Raw genomic sequence first — 18,598 nt, forward strand, 5'->3', positions numbered from 1 at the left:
TCAAAGTTCAATCCTAATATTTTTAATTTATTAACTTCATTTATTTTGCAGTTATTTATAAATACATTCAATTTATCTTTATTTTTCTTTTTTGATAGGATCATGAGTTCCGTTTTAGTTTCAGAAAATTTAAAGCCAGTTTCTTTACTCCATTGGCTTAATTTATCTAAAGTGTCCTGTAAAATTTTTTCTGTTAATTTCAGATTCTTGCCACTACATAAAATTGTTAAATCGTCTGCAAACAAGTAACCTTTCACTGGTCGTTTTATAACTTCCAAAACACTATTAATTGATAATAAAAATAAAATGACACTCAAAACAGAACCTTGGGGGAGTCCATTCTCAGTATGAGACGGATTTGAAAGAATACCATCAATTTTAACCCTTATCGATCTATTTGATAGAAAATTAATAACAAAGGCCAGTAGATTACCTCTTAGATTAAACTGTTGCAGAAGTAATACAACTCTGTGTTTCCACACCATTTCATATGCTTTTTCTACATCAAGGGCGACTAATACTAGTTTATTCTTATTTGTAAATGACTTGAGAATATCGTTTTCTAAAAGGCTTAAATGATCTAATGTAGATTTAAACTGTCTAAATCCAAACTGAGAAGTTGATAAATATTGATTATGTTCCAAATACCATCTGATTCTATTACTTACAATTTTTTCTAAAATTTTACATAGATTACATGTAAGTGATATCGGTCTGTAGCTTGAGGTCATAGTGGGCAATTTACCTGGTTTTAGGACAGGTATGACAGTTGCCTCCCTCCACAGGTCAGGGAAAACTTGGCTTATCCACATGTAATTATAAATATCGATGAGTCGCTCAAGAGCCAAAATTGGAAGATTTTTGATAATAGTGTTTGAAATTTTATCGGGACCAGAGCTGGAATTTCCTAATTTTTGTATTATGAGGTTCATTTCCTCCATCGATATATTTTGGTTAATAGGATCACTATTATCTTGTAAATCAAAACCTGAATGGGTTTCTTCTTTTTCTCTTTTATATTGTTTAAATTCTTGTCTGTAGTTATTGGAACTAGAGTTTCCTGCAAATCCACTAGCGAATAAGTCAGCGTTAATTTTAGGATCAGAACAAAGTTCTCCTTCATTGTTTTTTAAAATTATAGTTTCTTTTTTTCTTTTTTTTCCGTTTATAGAATTTATTTTTTGCCATACAATTCCTAAGGGCGTTTGACTGTTAATCGACGAAATGTATCTTTCCCAATTTACTCTTTTACTTTCCTTGAAAATTCTTCTAGTCCTAGATCTCAGCTTACGATATTCAATCTTTAAGAATTCTTCCTTACGTTCGTCATCTTGTACTAATTCTTGTCTAAATTGTTTATTTAGGTTTTCTTTTTTAATTTTCACGTATTTTCTATATGCTCTTTTCGTTTCTTTTAATGACTTTGAACACTCTTCGCTCCACCATGGTACTTGTCTATTTTTCAATTTTCCACTAGTTTTAGGAATATATTTGTTAGCTGAGTTAATTATTATTTTGTTAAATTCATCTATAACTTCGTTTATACAAATATGTGAGTTAAATTTTATTTTTTCTGATTGTTTAATTTGATTTTCTATTTCATTTCTGAAATTAAACCAATCAGCATTTGAATATTTCCAATGCTTAGATACAGTTTGTGTACTAAGATTAAATTGTATTTCTGCAGATAATAATATTGGGAAGTGATCGCTGTCATAAAGGTAGTCGAATGCATTCCAATCAAAATATGATGATATATTTCGAGAAGCAAAAGATAAATCAATATGACTTGTGTGACCGTTACTAGAATTAAAATGTGTAGGTTTATTATTGTTTAGTAAAATTATATTCTCGTTTAAATCTAACCAGTCAGCTATTATTTTTCCCCTTTGATCGCAGTGACTTGAACCCCAGTAGAAATGATGACTATTAAAGTCTCCTAATAAAACAAAAGGCGTGGGAAGTTGATTAACCAAATTGTTAATTTCAGTATCACTAAAGGAACAGCTATTAGGTAGATATACATTGCAAATAGTTACTGCCAGTGGAAATTTGATTCTTATTGCTACTACTTCAAGGGAACTATTGATATTTATCAATTCAGGTAGTGTGTAAGGTTTAACGTAAGTAGCAACACCACCACTGGCAATACTGCTATGTAAGCGATTCTTATTAAAACATTCAAATTTTTTTAATTGAGTAAAATAATTATTTTTGAAGTTAGTTTCTTGAACACAAAAACATAGTGGATCAATATCATTCAAAATTAATTTTATGCTTTCGAATCGTGCTTGAAAACCATTGACGTTCCACTGTAAAATTTTCATAATATTAGGTTTTACAAAAATAAGTATATTAAACTATTTAGAAAATCAAAATTACAAATAACTTATCTTTCCTCAAATTAATTTCTTGTAATTTTCTCGTAAACCTTGAACATCTGTTTTTTAAATTTCTATTAAACTTAGGGTGAAAGAATAGGCACATGTTAATTAATTCTGCTATGTTATCCGTATAGTCTTGTAATACTTCTTGTATATTGTGTTTGTTCCGGGTTTCGTCTAGAAGGCTTCTTAATTGGTCCAATGATAGAATAAAGGAGGAATAGAATGTTGATCTTTCGGTTCGTTGATTTCATTTTTAATATCAATCCATACAATTGCATCCATAAAAATTGCTATCGGTATCATTTGTATAGTCACTCACTGGTATGTGTTCTTCCATAATAAGGTCAATTTGATTCAAATCTGACTGTGAAGGTTCCGAAGTGGTGTTTGAGTGGACTCGTTTTATACCCTTATTGTGTTCAATTCCTTTGTAGAAACAGTTATTTTCTTTAAATTGAGGTTCTGGAATATGTTCTATATAAATAGGATTTTCATATAATTATTTTTTTTTAAATTCATTGTGCATATTTGTAAAACAAGGCAAATACATAATAAATTCTCAGTACCTAACTGAACTGACTTCGTCGCGGGCGGTAGGTTGGTTCAGCACGTGCTTCGGTGACAGCCTCGTTGACGTCATTTGTTTTTATTTTATGCATGTCATCGTCTCTTTTTTTATATAGCCTGTAAATGCAGGGTTGTGTAAGATAAATTAGGCACGGGAACGATTTTAAAGAAATATTTTTTTTTTTATAACGATATATATCCACGGGCTTATAATGCCCGTGCTCTTGTTATTCCAATTATTTGTTTGTTACTCTCGATACCTTGGCACCTACATATGCAACTTAGAGACTAATTAAACTAAGCTTAGTATCACTAATCCCACGTGAGTCCACCGACCAAAATTTAAAGTTATGCTATCTTAATTTACTTATATATATAATTACTACTATTTATTATTACTTTTTCCTTTTCTTCACTTTTATCTTACAACTGTCCAGGGGTAGAAGCTGTGTACATTTCTTGAAATTTTTGTATTTATACTGTTATTTTTATTATCTAAGTTTATAGTATAATGGAAGCGTGCGTCGTCGGGCTTACGTCTTCCCATGTCCGGCGCGCGCGGTGGTCTGAGCTTACCTGCATTCCGTGCACCCGACGACGTAACATCACATAATTTCATTACTATTTATTTATTTATTTATGCAAAATATATCTTCTCTGTCGTTACTGAAATTTATTTATTTATTTTGTTCCATTTTACATGTTTATTTATAATATTTGTTATATACATGTACGGATATGTATATGTGTATATGTGTATTATATGTTTAAGTGTGTGTGTATGTGTATGTGTGTGTGGTGTATGTATGCGTATATAATTATATTGCTAGAAGAAAGGAATGATACTTGTTGCGCTCGTCAAAACAGGGGTATCACTGAAAATCAGCGTTGGTTTTTGTTTTTATGAAAACCAACACCAAGCTGAGTGATATACCTTTTTGGGGCACAGCACTTAGCCGCAGGCGGTATTATTTGGTCATATAGTCACACATTTTCACATTTCTTGTTTATTCGTCTTTTTTTTTCATAACTTCTTTGGAATTTTTTATGTACATTTTTTTACTTTTTTTTTTTTTGATGTTATAGTTTTTTGTAGTCTGGTCGTCTGGTCATGTTAATTTTTTTGTTAATTTTTTTTTTCTATATGTAGTTATTTATTAATTATTATTATGTCTATTTAAGTGTGTCTTTTTTGTGTAAAAACTGTCTGCGTTTTTGAGTGATGCTCCGAATAAACGTGTTTCTTTCTTTCTTTCTTTCTTTCTTTCATTTCGTTTTCTAGTGTTATCATTAGGATTTTTGGTGGTTGTTAAGGTGTGATTACTTTGGGGACAATTTTTAGCTAAATGCCCATTAGTGTTACAAATAAAACATTTCATGGATTCATTAGATATATAAATCCAGTAGTTTGTGTCTTCATAATGGATTTGAAGTGAATCAGGAAGTCTTTTTTTATCCTCAGGAGACACATATAACTGACGTCTAAAACTCATTATGTGAGAGAAACCCACATCAGGAATTCCAACTTTCATAAAAGTAATTGGACTCAAAATTTTTACATTCATTTCATTGAATTTTTCTATTAAAACTTCGTGCGGAATGATGGGGCACACATTTGACAAAACAATACGTTTATTTCTTGAAATTAAGGGTCGAATATCCAAAATATGATCTTTGACTTTAATTGTTTTTGTAACATCAACAAGTTCATTAACCGTTTCTTTAGAATCCAAGTAGACACATATTCTTGAGTTGGCAATTCGGGAAATAAAGCGGATTGTCGATGGTTTTGTGACAGTTGACAGTGACACTAAATAATCTCGTAGCATTAGTCCGTCAATAGAATCAATTACGATAGCTTGGTCTTTCTTTGGGTACACTATTTTAGAGGTAACGTTGGCATAACTTACAGTAGGATTTTCCATGATGAATCAAGGTGCTCCTGTTGGCAGGAGCACCCGTAATAATATTTGTTTGTTACGATAGCAATATAACGAGCCGTTGTACAGGTCAGACTGCGATGAGACGCGCGGACCGATCGGCGCGGTGGTCGCGGGGTAAATGTATCTAAAAATTATTGAGTTTTAAGCTTATAATTTTTTTCCTATCGAAGCTCTTTTCAGATAATTGTGTTTGCTCGCAAATGAAAAATAAAGCTGAGTTATGGCGAGGTGTCTATTTTCAAATTTAATTATTTACTAGCTAACCTAGCCATGCATTGCTGTGGCTCAGTAATTATAATTTATTAAAATACATTTAAATTCTACATTAAAATGCGTCATCTAGAAATACAAATGCGTCGCCATCTACCGGATATCTGTGCAACTTAGATACCAAACCACCATCTTATAGAAGAATAGAAAGACGGCGCCATCTACCAGATATCTGTACAACTTCGATGCCGAACTGCCATCTATTAGAATTCTATATAACTAACCGATAAATACACACTAAAGTCGTATAATAAACATTTAATTTGCAATAACAAATATTGAGATCAATAATTGAGATGAAATCTCCCATATCTCCCAAGTTGGACTAAATTACAGATGTTTACAAAATTTGGTAAAAATAGGTTCAGTAGTTTCGGAGTTTATGGCTAACATACATCATGACACGAAATTTATATATATAAATAGATTTGTCGCTGCTTCTCACATGTATTTTCAATTTTGTTTTAAATGTCATTATTGACTTATACCTTAGACGTTACTTAAACATAGAGCGTTACATCATAGCTTTTTTTTTACTTTTTACGCTTTCAACATTTACTACTTACTAGCAAAACTTCCTTTATATCAGTGATCTGGGAAAATTTATAATATACGCATATTACGATTACACACGTAAACTTACTAATGTATCAATGAAACAATAGCAGTATATGAATGGGATTGTTCCTCAATTCATAATTTAATTTACATACATTACCCTCATTTATATTTATACTAATATGCTCATTCATATTAAAATAACAATAAATATTACAATAATTTTATATCACACATACATTAAAAATAGTTTATTTGTGCAAATAAGTAAACCATTATAATCTATATCATTACATATAAATATATAAAACAATTGCTGTTCGTTTGTATCGCTAAAACTCGAGAATGGCTGGACCGATTTGGTTAATTTTGCTCTGGAAATAAATTTGGCTAATTTTGATCTTGAAATATTTGTGTAGTTCAGGAAAGGTATAAATGGTGAGAAATATAAAAGTATATATATAATATAATACAAAAGTAACGAAAAATACTAAAAACGTCCATTTAAGTTTCCAATACAAAATGTTCCTATCTTTGAAACATCTGATGTCCATTGTCAAAAAATTGTCACCTTCTTGTCAAATATTTATAGGTGCTTTCAGAAAGTCTTTTGTCCATTTTTTTCACATATGTACGTTTCACGTATGTGATACGAAGTTCATCGGGTCATCTAGTAAAAAAAAAATGTGATAATGTTGTCATAAAATGATTGCTTATTTATTTTGGTTTGGTTTTAATATTTTGTTTCTAAGGTTACTTCTAGAATTCTTAGTGATAAACAAAGAGTTTTTTTTTTCAATTAATATGACCAAACAATTATTTGAAAAGTGACATTTCTAAATTTTACAGAGATATGACTCATTTCACACACATTAACGCGAAAGGAGAGTACCGCAGTGCTATAGTCAGTAAAGGATTTCGTATAAAAGTTTGAGGCATATTTTAGAAAATATTATTATTGTCGATTTGTTATGGCAGCAGTCACAGATAATAGGGATCATACTGGTTGTTTGCCTGGCAGTCGTGGGTTCGTTTCTTGCTCGCAACAAATATTTGTATTGGCCATACTGATGTTTGCCGTGGTGTGGGTTTTTGTACAATATCTATTTGTTTGGGTTTTCGGACCCCGATGCTAGAGAAATTCCTACCGTTGAGAGTGAGGTGCTTATTTAGTTTTTTTTTGGGAAGGTTGTGAAAGACATACAGGAACAGTAATATTTTCGTTATGTATATAATGTCTTGTACACAGAGAGTACAATGAATAAGGGACAAAGTATAACAAAATTTCCAGAAAATTAAAATTCTGATATAACAGGGAATTGTGAGAGATATTAATTTATCTGTTATATAGGTAAAAATGGGTCACCGAATATATGTATTGTACGTGCATAACTTCCAGATGACAGCAATTACGTATTATTTTTGTGTTTTAAAAAATAAAATTAAAAGTAGACATATTTACGAAGTTCGTCGGGTCAGGTATCATATCATTTTACAGGACACTAATATTGTAACTTGTAAATACCCATTGCGTCACTATCAATCATTCATTACCTTTATTCACATTCTATCGTCATCACTGATGCATTTACAGTGTACACTGGTGCACGTAGTGTGACGTAGTCGACCGCGGCTGGAAACTTAAATAACAGTCATACGCAAACCTTACACAATCGCACTGGTATAAATGTGAAAAAGAAACAAAACAAGAAAAAATATGAGTGTCACTTCCAACACGCACCTGAGTTTTTTTTGTTTAAACGATTACCATTTATCTAAAAATGTAATAGAAACTTTTTCGCTAGAGACAAAGATACAATATGGCCAGTCAGTGTTACTGTTTTACACGATTTTACTCACATTTTGTTCATACATGGACCTTATATAGTTTCTAAAGGAATAAACACTAATAAAAAATTTAAATATTTAATTTCCATTGGTGTATTTAGCTTATTGTATCCAAATAGCTGAAACTAAGTAAGCAATAAACTTCAACGGGTCAATAGGATCACAAGTTTTAGTGACAGCAGAGTCACTATTTTCTTAAATGTAATACGCGTCGGCGTGACCGTTAAAATAATGTGAGCAAAGGTCCAAATGAATGACTGAAGTAATGTTGATAGTTAAATGAGTACTCTGTTGCTTATAACATTCAGATACATAATTAGCATATTTCAATGAAGAAACAAGTTATTAATTAGTGATACTCGTATAAGGTATTTTTACACCACGAGGTGATGATGATGAGGTGGCAAACAAGATTACGGTCCATCTACCGACGGTAAGCGGATGCCGTGAGCTACGGATACCTGTAACATCCGGTACATTAGTACAGCGTTGCTGTAGGTACAGCAACCTACCTCTGACCCTCCTTAAGAGCTCTGTCTATCTTAGTCACTACATGAACACAATACTATTTGAGAGTTACACCATTTAACTGTTATCATCTGTAAGGTTAAGGTACGGTGAAGCTTCAAATTTTAAGCATGGTTCGTTGCGTTATGTTGGTAACTTATGTGCACTTTGGATTACAGCTCCCCTATAAATGAAATATTAAGCTTTCCTTAGATATTTCTCATACAAGATTTATCCCTCTAAAGAAGATACAAATATTTAGTTTCTCACAAAGAAAGTCTATACTCATTCAAGGCCTCGTAGCCTTTCAGACATTTGTGAATGTGTGAATAAAAAGCAACTTTATACTCTAAAGATTTTTGTGTACTTACAAAGACGTATACACCAAAAGTTTTAGCAAGGTCGTTTGCCCTTAGCGATTTTCTACTTTTCCTTCAGTCAAACTCAGAAAATTTCGTGTGGTCAACTGTTCCACATCTATACCGAGTTCAAAAGAGTATTAACAAATGTAAAAAATTGTAAGTAAATTGTTAAAGGTAAACTTTAAGCTACATATGCTGTACGTATTTACGTTACATTTTCTCATAGGTTTTTTCAACGCCTATAGTTTAAAATTTACAAGTATTGGTGTATTTCTACCTTATATATTACAAATTATCTAACTTATATATTTTAAATTATATGACGTAAATATTGTTGACGAGATTTGAGTTCATTCGTTTGTAGGAAAACGTATTAATAACCTCTGAAATGTAAGAAATTTATATGATTTTCCTTTTTAATATCATAATTATTTACCCTGAAACATTTTGTAAATGATTATGAATTAAATGTTGATCTTGATTATAAAAACATTTTATAATTCTGTCTAAATATTCAATTTTATTACTTTTATACTAGATCTTGTAACCACTTTGAAATTTTGATTGCCATCAGACGCTAGGTCAACCAAATATTTATATTTACCCCCTGGCATCAATGAAAAAGACGAGTTGTATAATATAAACCCTTCCTTATTGATCAGGACTTGTAATAAAAAGATCTTGACCTTTTTTGCGCATAAATGAACATTGTGATGAAATGTAGACATGGTAGAGGTAATTTAAAAAAGTTCGTTTGATTGGTTTTTACAAACGCTTATTCTTTTTCTTTTACGAATACATTTATATAGTATTTACATTTTGTCAATAATAAAGAAATATCAGATTCATTGTCAATTTATTCTTTGTTAGCAATAATTTAAAACTGATTAAACAATAATTGTACAAGTTATAGCTTTAATATTATTTTATTTAATACAATTAAAAATTAATTCTTATAAATAAATTGAACATTAGACATCGGCAAATTATTATGATCCTTTACACCTTTGTATATGTCCGTATAAAGAGAGAAATATTTATTTTTCAGCTGGTCCGTAACGAAATAGAATAAGACGACACGTTAGCGCAACGGTCACAACACTTGCTTATAGCCTTTGCGCTGGTGGTAACGGGCTCGATCACCTCATGTGCATTTGCATTAGCCATATAGATGTTTGCCGTTGTCTGAGCGTTTATGCTTGTATATTGTGTGTTTCCGGACATCCAATACAGTAGTAAATTCTAATGGGGGCCGATGAGTGTGAAGCGTTTTTTAATACCAACCTTTTAATGATTTATCGATTGATTGATTCTGCTCCTCTACTTAACTTGATGGAATTTATGAAAAAAACGGTATTTATCGGGGTTTTACACGTCGAAATTTTTTTGATTTTGATTTAATTTATATTTTGGGATGTATTAACTTTAATTTCATTGATTAAATAAACTTTTAATGCTGTAGTATTAAATTATTACGGTATGAGAATCTTGGAATATGCGGATTTCCTGAAGAGTCGCTGAAGAACATTCGCTTAAGTTACTTTATAAAATTTTGCGTACTCTAATTTCAAGTTAGGGATTTATGTCATGAACCCGTAAAATACGAAAGGTAATTCAAGTTTTACAAAGTTCTTATGTAATGTAAAATATAGAACACAAGTGAAATAAATAGGAATATAGGTTTTCTCTCCACTTCAAATTTCGTACTAATTCATAGCTATTAGCTACGTTCTATCAGTATTGACGTGATTTTTATAGCCTATAATCGTTATCACGAGAAAAGTCTCTTCATCAGAAAATATAAGCAAATTAAAACAAATGTTCGTATCTTCAAATTGAGTCATGCAAATAAATTTGTAATTCAATTTTCGGATTTGGTGGCCAATTTTTGACGATAAAATGGCACGACAGTTTTGCAAAGTGGACTTACTTGTTGCGTTAGCTGTCGAAATTGAAAGAAAAATTCTGTGAATTCGTTCTTTGCTCATGATAAAAATTGTAAAATGGTTCGTATAAATTTTGTGGTCTGGGTTTTTGGGTTGTTTTTGTGGTTGCGGATTTATGTTATTTTTAGAACTTTTGTGTTCTTTTTTGTGATTGCGGGTTTATGTTCTTTTGAGGACTTTTGTGTTGTTATTTGTGATTGCGGATTTATGTTCTTTTGAGGACTTTGTGTTCTTTTTTGTGGTTGCGCATTTATGTTCTTTTGAGGACTTTTGTGTTCTTTTTTGTGATTGTGGGTTTTTATTCTTTTGGGATTTTTTTGTAAAGTAAACCTTTTATTTTTCAATCGAATCGTTATAAATGAAAAAAATTGCCGAAACATAACATTCATACGTACGCATATAACTTCCAAAAAACAATATCCAAGCATCAAAATTCTTTCTTAGTATTACTGACCGGACAAGGAAAACGGTTTGTGTAAAAGAGATTTAAAAAAAAAAAAAAAAAACTCGATGTATTCACTAATCAAAAATATGGTGGTACGAAATACAGTTAGTTATACAGTATTCGGCATACAACGTTCTTTTTAGTTTCTTATGGTATCAACCGGTAAAAATTTTATGTGTAGTCACGACTATGTCGTAAAAATCCTTTTAATGGTTTCTTTTAGTGACTTACGGAAGACGTCGGATATTAATTTTGTAGCCTCTGAATTTTCAACAAATCAGGAGTTTATTTTTTACTTTTAAAGCAATTTGATTGAAAAACTCACTGCATGTTATATTTCTGCTGAGGTTTACTTTATATTTTGCAATAATTTTAGATTCTTTGGTCCTATCCTAATGGTCGCAGATTCCAAACTCCTCCTCGCATTGTTATAACTGAAGATTTTTTCTGGCAGTTTTAAAACGAAAGATAAGTCAACATACAGCTAACCAAGGACCCATGTCATACAACTTGGGACTGGACCCCACGACACAGGGAATCCTAGTGTGGGGTCTACTAGGGTGGGTCTACTAGGGTGGGTTATAACAGGATGAATCGTAAGCAAGATAGAAGTCATAGACACAATAACTATTAAAATAACAATATCTGACAATAAAGACTGCTAACTTTTCCTTGTATTGGACTATAATTACGCTTCAGCCTGTAATATCCCACTACTGGGCATAGGTCTCTTTCCCCGTGTAGGAGAAGGATCAGAGCTTAATCCATCACGCTGCTCCAATGCGGGTTGGCGGATATATTCCCTAATATAAGTAACGATCGCTATCAAGTGTACACGATAACAACCGGGACCGACGGCTTAACGTGCTCTCCGAGGCACGGTGGGGAGACCCACAAGGACTGCACTAACACCCAGACCACAGCAAACACCTGTATGGCCAATACAAATGTTTGTCATGTGCGGGGATCGAACCCGCAACCGGCAGTATAACAGGTACAATCTATGGCTGTGACCATTGCGCCAACGCGGCGTCGTTATTTATATACAAATCTGTAGGATTATAATGAAAATCTGCATTGTGAATTCGAGATCAACTTAACTAACGCATTGGGTTCTCTGTAATGTAAGATATAAGTTTTTTTATGCATTAAATAAAAAAAAAGAGTCTGTAAATCCCACAGCAGAGCAAATTGTTCTATTTACGTTGGGCACGTTATCATGGTTGCTGTAAATTGTTTGGAGCGTCGGGCGTCTGAGGGGTCTGGTGGGTCGCGGTGGGTTCTGGAGGGGTTGTTTCATTGTTTAATTGAAATTAGTCTTTTTTATTAGTCTTTGTGTTTAGCACATAGTTTAGTTTGTAAGAAATTTTCTTATGTATACATAATATAAAAAGCATGTGGTGTATACCTGTAACTGAGCGTGCAATTAGCGCAAATAAATTAATATAATACTGTAGATGTAAGTAACATTGTAACAATCGTCGGCGTACCAAATATATAAATGAATTGGAGCGTAATTCACAATGATTCTCTTGATATCAAAATGTTCCAATAACCTTACTATTCCTAAATAACGATTTTTAATAAAGATTTGAAGGATAAGTCATTTTTATATCAAAACTGTTGATAAAATACTAGGGCTAGAACTGAAATGGCGTCGTTATTAACATAAAAAAGGGTTTAGTTAAGCTTACTTCGAGTAAAGGTGGCTTTGGCTAGTAATAAATACTGGGAGCACAATAGTATTGATCTGCTGAAATATCCGTTGTTGTTTGAATAGCGATTCAAGGCTCTGTAAATAAGTAAATGTTAGCTAATATAAAATAGTGAGTGAATTAGATATCCCAAGAGAAAACACCCTGGGTTGTCTGATTTCAAAAATAGAGGAGAATTTTTATGTGATTGGTTTTTAGTGTTTTTATCGCAAAATATTTTAGCGATTAATATACATTTTTTAATTTATTTTGTATGTAAATAATGTGTTACATCAACGATAGTAAGCATTCACATTTTTATATTTTATTGGTCTTGTGAATAAAACTCGATTGATGGAAAAGTTGATATGGTTTATTAAGTTCGCGCTATTAATAATCATAAATAATAGTTATAGAATTAGTGAATGATCGTAGATGAAATAGTACAATACATTTATTTAAAAAGTGTGTGTGTTAGCTCCGTCGCACGATTGGAGTCTACTCCTTTAGATCGACTGTCTAAATAGGCACAAAAATTCTTAATAGTCTAAGAAAGAGATTAAAACTATATCAAATGGTAAGCAAACGAATAAAACAACGATATTGTAATATATTATTAGATAGCGTCGTCATCTATCGCAATGGCGTTACGAGAAACGTAACGGGTCATCCCTTCCTCATTTATCCTCATTTGGGAGAAGCAAGAAGGAGAAGGGGGCCTTATATGAAAATCGATTTTTAAGGAGTAAACTTCGATTATTTAATATCAAAAAAATCATCTAAATGACGTATAAATTTTAACCCGAATATCTTTTTTACGATGATGTTTTTACTATATTTTGCTATACGAAAGCTTTATGTAGGTTTCTACAAATTCCAATTCAATAATAAGCAATTGTGTGAAAACAATTTAGAACTGTTTGCTTATTGAGATCTAATCGGATGATTTATTTATTTATTCCAGGACAATATTACAGGGAACCTTTTCAATAACTGACCGCTGGCTAGACGACGTGTCGCCGACCATCGTTCCGAGTTCTCTGAAAACAACTTTATAGTGAGTTCAATTTTGTACCATTGTTTATTTAGCGGGCAAGACGATTTAATTCATTAAATGAATGGTTCGAAAATAAAATAGTTCGAAAGGGCTTTAAAGCTTAGTTGAGTTGGGTTACAACTTGTAAATAACTTTTAAAATGTTTACGGCCACTATGAACCATAATAATAATTCGACGGGAATAATTCAACGGGAGTTACCGCTTTTGTCATTTTCAAACACCCGATATTTCGGCGACGTTGCAAACGTCATGGTTGCGGGTGATTGGAATTTTCAAAATGACGCGCTAAGTCCTGTGGAATCAAAAGTGTATAATTTGTATTCCAATAAATATAAGAAACTTGTTGAATACTCAGAATTGGAAAAGGAAAATTAAACTATGTGTTGCTCTGAAAAAACAAAGAAACGACATTCAAAGTTATTTAACCGATTCCTTTAAATAAAATTAAAACAAAATACTTTTTTTTTATAATTGACTACAATCGAGTGTCAAAATCTTTTCATAAACAATACACATCACTACTGCTATAAAAGAGGTATATCATACTTTATATAAAAACTCAAAGGAATCTTATTATTTCAAACTAGCTGCCCGGACAGACTTCGTTCTGTCAAAAGTAAATAGTATTTTTTTAAGTGTTAATACCTTCCTTGGAGCTCAAGGAACTCACAAAAAAATTAATCAGACGAATCAGTCGAACCATTCTCGAGTTATGCACTTAGCAACAATCCCTTTTTATTTATTATATAGATACAGATATAACAACTGTGGTATGTTACTTGAAGTTCAAAATGAAATCAGTATACCATCTAAAGTTGAAATATATTATCTAATGTAAAATGATTATAAATAAAGCTCGACTTTGAATTGATATTTTACGATAGATAATTACGACTGCTCTAGTGTAATGATGCGTGTGCCGTGTAAGAGCCTAACTTCGACCGTTGCGGATTCAATTTCCGCTTGGGACGGGTATTTGTATTTGTACAAATATTTGTTTCCAGTCTGAGAGTCCGTCCTTGCTGGTCTTCCCACCGTGCCTCAGAGAGCACGTGAAGCTGTCGGTCACGGCTGTTATTTTGATACCTGATAGTGATCGTCGGCCGTAATAGGGAATAGAATCTGCCATTTCCCAGTGGAGTAGTATGGTAGGTTAAGCTCCGATCCCTCCCCTACATGGGGAAAAAGGCCTATGCCCAGCATTGGGATGATACTGGCTGACCAATAAATTAATAAAAATAAAAAAATTGCGCGCGTACAAAGTACACATGACAGAAGTGAATTAAAAAAAGTAATTTAAAAAAACAAAAAGCCAACGTCACGCGGTGTTCCCAGGCGGTCATCCATCCAAGTACTGACTTCAGTGATCGGGAACCGGTGTATTTAATGTGGTATGGACGTTTAAGAATTCGTGACTCGTGACGCCGTGACGCGTTTGATCCGTAAAAATTGTACCCCTCATGCGCTTAAAGAAGTTTCACTGTAATAATGGATACAAAATCTTTGAATTTACAACAATAACGCAAAATTGACTGTCATGGACGTGGTTATCTTTATTTGTAATGTAATCGAAGAAATTGTCGTCTAGAACGCTGAAATATGAAGAAAAATTTATTTTCATTTATTTATTTACACTTTCGCACACCAATACAAGGTTTTAAAAATATGACAAATGATATACGAAAGAAGAATTTAGCCTGAATTATTCACAACAAATAATCATACATAAAATCTCCTCTTATTTAAGAATCTGAGTAGCTTAAATAAAGTTAAATTACTTTTTTCTCACAGCTGAATATGTATCAGGACTAACATTGGCGAAATGGGTACATTTAAATTCAATTTATACAATACGCAAGAGCGATTCTGTTGGCGCTCTCTAGGTACACAAATTCTTTCACTTTTTTTAAGCTTTAGTCTGTAGCATCGCCAGTTGTTAGTCTAGCGCCATAAAATGATGTAAATATTTAAAGAAAATTTCTATTTCTGTTATATCGTATTTGGATTTAATCTATTTAAACGTTGTCAGACTTTTTCATACGACATTTTATTATAAAAAGAAAAATTCGTGCTACACAGCAAATAAATGTGCTTAACGTAATAATAATTGTATTACCGTTGTTTTAGCGATCGCGGATTTGGTCGCCTTCATAATAAAAGTTGGTATATGCCATGCACATATTTGCAATGTGATCGTTGGCACTTGTATGTTTATAAAAAGGCGATTTTTATTCTAGAAACTTACAAATATGCGATTTTTTTAAAAATAGAGTCTAGTTTTCTTAATTTCTTATTTTTTAGTAATTACAAATACAATTTTCATAATATACGCTTTATTATTCCATATCTTATCAAGTTAAGTGCAAATTACTAAAAAATACCGTAATATGTTTTTATATTAATGTATATTATATTATAATATATTAATATTACTTATATTTATGTAATAATACTGACATATATATCACTATAATTATGACTATAACCAGGAATCTAAAATACCTATCGTAATGTAAAATAGAAAAATCTTTTTACGTGAATCCGGCAAAAATCAGTCAGTCAGTTCAGCCTATTTCAGTCCACTGCTGTACATAGGCCTCTCCAAGCTCGCGCCAGACATCCCGGTTTTCCGTAATCCTCATCCAGCCTACACACTATATTATGTAGATCGTCAGTCCGACAAAAATTAATAAAAAAATTTTTTTGTATCCATTACTACGTCCGGATATTTGTACTTATATGTGTATTTATTTGTATGAATTAATGAATCTATCATACACTATTTTTATTCATCCTTAAGAATATTGTACACTTCCTATCCGTCACTACTATATCATGTCCTGTGCCCAAAGGTTATCTGGAATTAATCGCTCTTTAGCGATAAGGTCGCCTTTGTACATCTTTTTTTTTGTAATTACTACTGTTTGTTTATATTTAGGTGTACAATAAAGAATATATTATAATTATTATTACGTCCATACTTCACTAGGTCAGATAGTCTGTTCTTGTGAAATTTAAAATGGAATTATATAACTTCTACTTTATTGATACATTGAAGTAAATTATAAATTTATACACTTATGTTTCAAGTGTATGGAATTGTCACTCGTAACTCTTCCTTAGACATATTTAATCTAAAAGTTTATGAATTCAGAAATGACGATAGAAGATGACGGATGTTATTGGATTTCTGTTCTTTCGCTATCTCATGAGCAAGTTTCGGCTACTACAGCACCAACGCGGTGTCAACGTACGTATTGCTAATTATGTGAATAATTAAAGTACTTTTATCTTATTATTTCAAATATAGCACAAATGATAATTATGTTTGCTTTCAAACGAAAAAAGATCCGATTTCATTTATATCGACAAGTAATACAATGCAGGTAATAACTCAAAAATTCCAGATTATTACAGATTATCAGATTAAAATGTGGTCCTACATGACAAGAACAAATTTAGTATAAAAAAAGAACCATCAAATCAGTACATCCAGTATAAAGATAATAAAAATAATAACTATTAAATAAAAAAGAAGCAATATGTAGAATAGTCTTGGTCAGTGGACTCGCGTCGATTTTTAGAGATTCTAAGGCTAGTTCTTAAGTTTTCTTAAGTTGCAGTGAAGTACCGATGCATGTTTAAAAAAAAAAAATGGAATAACAAAACCACGGGCATTATTAGCCTGTGGACATATCACTTACATAAAAAAAGTATAAATATATGAGGTAATACACATAAAAAACACAGTCGAACTGTCATAGTAAGAACGTCATTGTTTCGAATTTCGAACTCGGTTAACTAAAATCGTTTTCATTTTCAAGAGAACATTATATACAATAGTTTTTATGTTATGTAGAGTTCTTCTTGTATTTGGAAAGTTTAGTACTTCTAATTAAGATTAGTAATAAATGTGTTTGCAGGCAAACGAAAAAAAATCGACTTCAATTATATCGACGAGTAATAAAACGTAGGTAGATGAAAGAATAGTCAAGTAAATACGCATTATCAAAGATTACTCCAAAAGTTGTAATCAAATCTCGATGAAATTTAAATGTGACTTTCGATTAAATTAAAAATTATTAAAATCGGTACACCCAGTAAAAAGTTATGCAGATTTTCACGAGTTTCTCTCGATTTCTCTAGGATTCCTTCACCAGATCCTGGTTTCCTTATCATGGTACCACACCGGAGATATCTTCTTTCCAACAAAAAAAGAATTATTAAAATCGGTTCATAAACGACGAAGTTATATCCGAACATACATTATATAAACGGTCGAATTGCGTAACCTCCTCCTTTTTTTGAAGTCGGTTAAAAATCTAGTTGTCACGATATTCCGAATAGTTATTATTTCATGACTAAGTTTTCTCTTTGCTTTTCTTACTTTCTGTAGATAACAATTTCAATTTACATCTTTATACATAAGATAATCTCAAGTCTTGTCGTCTCGTACGCAATTTCTTTATTGTGTTTAAAAGTAAATACATTTAAGAAGCACCACAGCAATTTACAAAAAGCCGTGTCGGATCCTCAACGTTTATTACCATATTTTGTGTAGGAAAGCTTTTATTCTCATTTAATATTTCTTAGTGAAGTAAGTCTGAAGTCTTTTAAGTACATTTGTTTCATAAAAGAGTTTTTTCTTATAGTCTTTCTCTCTTCAATTACAGTAAAATATTGAAGTCTAGTGCATTACTATACTCTTTTTCATTATGTTGACATACACATATTCCTTAAAAAAATTTAAGAAGATGATCTTAATAATCCATATTAATAATATAAATGCGAACGTAACTCTGTCTGTCGGTTTCACATTCAGACTTAAATCAATGAACGTATTTATAAAAAGTTACAAATATACAATCGACAAAATGTTATCATTTGTCACGAAAAAAGGTTTGAAGGCTACTAATAATATGCAGGCAATGTCGTGGGTTTCAGCTAGTTTTAATACAAAAATAACTTTTGATTTTTCTAGCTAGATTAGATTTAAGCTAAATTTTGGAAATC

Source organism: Melitaea cinxia, chromosome 9, assembly GCF_905220565.1.
Source record: "Melitaea cinxia chromosome 9, ilMelCinx1.1, whole genome shotgun sequence".
Taxonomy (NCBI): Eukaryota; Metazoa; Arthropoda; class Insecta; order Lepidoptera; family Nymphalidae; genus Melitaea; species Melitaea cinxia.